The sequence below is a fragment of the Harmonia axyridis genome, chromosome X, assembly GCF_914767665.1.
Source record: "Harmonia axyridis chromosome X, icHarAxyr1.1, whole genome shotgun sequence".
Classification (NCBI taxonomy): Eukaryota; Metazoa; Arthropoda; class Insecta; order Coleoptera; family Coccinellidae; genus Harmonia; species Harmonia axyridis.
Window position 1 is genome coordinate 32,768,690 of NC_059508.1, and position 5,000 is coordinate 32,773,689.

The 5,000-nt window shown below is 42.9% G+C and overlaps 2 non-coding genes across 2 annotated transcripts in view; one reads left to right on the top strand and one right to left on the bottom strand.

Moving 5' to 3' along the window:
• LOC123687760 overlaps positions 1-92 on the bottom strand; it is a 1,906-nt gene extending 1,814 nt beyond the window's left edge. Inside the window, exon 1 of the ribosomal RNA XR_006749468.1 lies at positions 1-92. This exon is cut by the window's left edge and continues 1,814 nt beyond it. This is a non-coding gene — a ribosomal RNA (small subunit ribosomal RNA).
• Positions 93-3,753: 3,661 nt separating this feature from the next.
• On the top strand, positions 3,754-3,872 carry LOC123687602. Its single transcript, XR_006749319.1, has one exon. It is a non-coding gene; the product is annotated as a 5S ribosomal RNA (ribosomal RNA).
• The last annotated feature ends 1,128 nt before the right edge of the window (positions 3,873-5,000 follow it).

The window sequence follows — 5,000 nt, forward strand, 5'->3', positions numbered from 1 at the left end:
TTCGCGGTTTCACCTTAATTTGGCTTGTACTGAGACATGCATGGCTTAATCTTTGAGACAAGCATATGACTACTGGCAGGATCAACCAGGGAACTGCGTGCTTATACGATCGGTCCACGAGATTGCCGGTATGGCCAAACCCGTTCGCCTCTCGTCATGTGGCACTAGCCATGTCGATTGACTTCGACTAGCGCCGCACATCAGTAAGTGCAAGTCCTCGACGAAACGACGTAACAGCCCCCAGTCAGCATGAGACTCAAGCTATATATACATCATCATCATCTCGGACAAAACACCGATCAAAAATGAGAAAGTTTCTAGAAACAATCCCTCGCCAAGGCGTCCATATATAATACGAACCCCCGGCTATCAACTAATTTCTTATACACATTCCATCTCGACCCTTCGCTATACATGTGAATATAACGACACGGTGATTCGAGATTCAACAATATTTGTCGCTCGGAACGAATTGAGTGGTTGCAAATTTTTTGTGAACATAACCCGCAACGGGCAGAGGATCACGATTTTAAGGTTGGTCGCTTAAAGGCCATTCGACTACAAAGAGACGAAGCGGACCGCGACCTCGCTGCATGAGGTTGACGAAAGCGACCCAAGATGCGAAAGCCGAAACCAACACACCTTGCCAGTACCCAAACGCCGAGGTCGGATTCGGGTCTACCACTTACCAACTGAATATCATCCTAAAAAGAACTCCAAACAGTCTAGGACAGGACCCATTCTCCACCCCTTCTATATATGTCAGGAGAACCCCGGATTCCCCTCCAGACACGATTTAGCAAACTTTTCCCGATCGATCCGACCCACCGAGGCCGTTTCGACCGTTCGCCGCGCCTACTAGAGCTGATTTCTTCGGACTCCGATCAGAAAATCCGCCGATGCATGTCGTTAACACCTAGTCCGCCTCGTCCGATCGATCGAGGCCGTTTCGACCGTTCGCCGCGCCTACTAGAGCTGATTTCTTCGGACTCCGATCAGAAAATCCGCCGATGCATGTCGTTAACACCTAGTCCGCCTCGTCCGATCGATCTAGGCCGTCTCGATCCACCCATCGCGCATCGAAAGTCGCATCTCTCGAACTCCGATCCGGAAATCGGCCGATGCATCACGTTAACTATTTCTTATATATCTAATATAATATACATCGAGACGGTAAGAATTCTTTTAATCGAAGATATACATATACTTCTCATCAATATCCAAAAGCTTATCGAAAAATAAATTACTCAACTTTTACGTGAAGAATCGTTCACCCAAACCTTATCCCCTATATATGTCAGGAGAACCCAAGGTTCCCCTCCAGACACGATTTAGCAAACTTTTCCCGATCGATCCGACCCACCGAGGCCGTCTCGACCGTCCGCTGCGCCTACTAGGGCCGATTTCTTCGGACTCCGATCAGAAAATATACCGATGCATGTCGTTAACACCTAGTCCGCCTCGTCCGATCTATCTAAACAGTCTCGACGCACCCAACACTCTTTCAAAGTCGGATTACTCGGACTCAATCTGAAAATGGACCGATGCATGACGTCAACACTTAGCCCGCCTCGTCTGATCGATCTAAGCCATCTCGACCCACCCAACACGCCTTCCAAGTCGGATCACTCGGACTTCGATCTGAAAATCTCCGGACTCATTTTTATGAATATCCCCAGTCAGTAAGAACGTTATTTCGCCAATATATACCAACAATAAACCATATTCCAATAGCTGAACCAAAAATATAATTCCCGATCCAAACGTTCTGCATCGCCCAACGCGACCACCTTCCCTATATATGTCAGGAGAGCACAGGGTTCCCCTCCAGACAACACTTACGCTCTATCCCCGACTCTCGGTCGATCGATAGGCCAGGTCAGCGGTGTCTGTTTCGGCCGAAGCTCGGACTTTGGTCAAAATGTTCCGATACAAAATTTGAACCAAGATAGATACAGATATGATTCCTTCTTAAATATACGTTGATTATCGAACAGAATATGGTAAATATTTTGCGATGACCGAGGATTTCATGAATTTTTTTTTTTTTCGAAAAAATTTTCTGTTATCGGAATTTCCTCAAATTTCATTTGGTTGCCTACTAATGCATATTAAAAACGATAATCAACAATCAGAATCATTATTTATCATTTATTTCAATTTTTATAATGAAAAACGTTCACGTCCTTTCGCGCCTCTCGATCGTCGTTTACGTGATGCATCGGTCAGCCCTAGTTTACGTGGTGCATCGGTAAGATCGAGTTCACGTTCTGCATCGGTAAGATCGAGTTCACGTGCTGCATCGGTAAGATCGAGATTACGTGGTGCATCGGTAAGATCGAGTTTACGTGGTGCATCGGTAAGATCCAATTCACGTTCTGCATCGGTAAGATCCAGTTCACGTGGTGCATCGGTGAGATCGAGTTTACGTTCTGCATCGGTGTGATCTAGTTTACGTTGTGCATCGGTAAGATCGAGATTACGTGAAGCATCGGTATGATCGAGTTTACGTTCTGCATCGGTCTGGACTTAGAGATATATTTTCGACGTGAAAATGTTCCGATACAACTTTTGAACCAGGATAGTTAGAGAGATGATTTTTTCTGGGATGTACGTTGATTGGGGAATGGATTGTGGAAAATAACTTGCCATGACCGAGGTGTTCTCGAATTTTTTTTTTTTTTCGAAAAATATTTTCTGATTTTGGATTTTACTCAAATTTGATTTCGTTGCCTTCTAATGTGTTCTAAAAGAGTAAATCAGTAATCAGAATCGAAAAATATTTTTCGGATTTTTTTTTTTTTGAAAAAAAATTTTCTGATTTTGGAATTTCCTCAAATTTGATTTGGTTGCCTTCTAATGTGTTTTTAAAGCGTAAATCAGTAATCAGAATCAATATTCATTGTCGACTTTAATTTTTATAAGGAAAAATGTTCACGTCCTTAAACGCCTCCCCATCATTAGCCCGAGTCCAAGTCGATGTCAGTCCCGAGCGGACGGTGTCAGATACTACCTATCGCCCCGGTCTGGACTTGGCGAGGTATTTCGACGTGAAATGTTCCGATACAACTTTTGAACCAGGATAGTTAGAGAGATGATTTCTTCTATGTTGTACGTTGATTGTGGAATGGATTGTGGGAAATAACTTGCCATGACCCAGGTGTTCTTGAATTTTTTTTTTTTTCGAAAAAAATTTTCTGATCTTGAAATTTCCTCAAATCTGATTGCGTTGCCTTCTAATGTGTTCTAAAAGAGTAAATCAGTAATCAGAATCAATATTCATTGTCGACTTTAATTTTTATAAGGAAAAATGTTCACGTCCTTAAACGCCTCTCCATCGTTACCCCGACTCCAAGACGATGTTAGACCGGAGCGGACGGTGTCAGATGCGACCGATCTCCCCGGTCTGGACTTAGCGAGATATTCCGACGTGAAATGTTCCGATACAAAAATTTAACTGTGATAGTTAGAGAGATGGTTCCTTTTGTGATGTACGTTGATTGTGTAATAGAATATGGAAATAAACTTGAGATGACCGAGGTCTTCTGGGATTTTTTTTTTTTTTCGAAAAATATTTTTCGATTTCGGAAATCCCTCAAATTTCATTGAGATATGTCCTAATGTGTTCTTAAAGTTTAAATCAACAATCAGAATTAATATCCAAAAGTTATTTCATTTTTTATGAGGAAAAACGTTCACGTCCTTTCCGCTCCCAAAAAGTGAGATATCATAGAAAATATCGCAATATATGTTGTTTACGGCCATACCACGCTGAAATTGCCAGTTCTCGTCAGAACACTGAAGCCAAGCAGCGTCGGGCGCGGTTAGTACTTGGATGGGTGACCGCTTGGGAACACCGCGTGCTGTAAGCTTTTTTTTTACGTTCTGCATCGGTCTGCCGAGATAACGTGGTGCATCGGTATGATCGAGTTTACGTTCTGCATCGGTAAGATCGAGATTACGTGATGCATCGGTAAGATTGAGATTACGTGGTGCATCGGTAAGATCGAGATTACGTGGTGCATCGGTAAGATCGAGTTTACGTGGTGCATCGGTAAGATCCAATTCACGTTCTGCATCGGTAAGATCCAGTTCACGTGGTGCATCGGTGAGATTGAGATTACGTGGTGCATCGGTAAGATCGAGTTTACGTGGTGCATCGGTAAGATCCAATTCACGTTCTGCATCGGTAAGATCCAGTTCACGTGGTGCATCGGTAAGATTGAGATTACGTGGTGCATCGGTAAGATCGAGTTTACGTGGTGCATCGGTAAGATCCAATTCACGTTCTGCATCGGTAAGATCCAGTTCACGTGGTGCATCGGTAAGATTGAGATTACGTGGTGCATCGGTAAGATCGAGTTTACGTGGTGCATCGGTAAGATCCAATTCACGTTCTGCATCGGTAAGATCCAGTTCACGTGGTGCATCGGTAAGATTGAGATTACGTGGTGCATCGGTAAGATCGAGTTTACGTGGTGCATCGGTAAGATCTACTTTACGTTCTGCATCGGTCTGCCCTTGTTTACGTGGTGCATCGGTAAGATCGAGATTACGTGAAGCATCGGTATGATCGAGTTTACGTTCTGCATCGGTCTGCCCGATATTACGTGGTGCATCGGTTCAGCCCTAGTTTACGTTGTGCATCGGTCTGGACTTAGAGATATATTTTCGACGTGAAAATGTTCCGATACAACTTTTGAACCAGGATAGTTAGAGAGATGATTTTTTCTGTGATGTACGTCGATTGGGGAATGGATTGTGGAAAATAACTTGCCATGACCGAGGTGTCCTCGAATTTTTTTTTTTTTCGAAAAAAATTTTCTGATTGTGGAATTTTCTCAAATTTGATTTGGTTGCCTCCTAATGTGTTCTAAAAGAGTAAATCAGTAATAGGAATCGAAAAATATTTTTCGGATTTTTTTTTTTTTCGAAAAAAATTTTCTGATCGTGGAATTTCCTCAAATTCGATTTGGTTGCCTTCTAATGTGTTTTTAAAG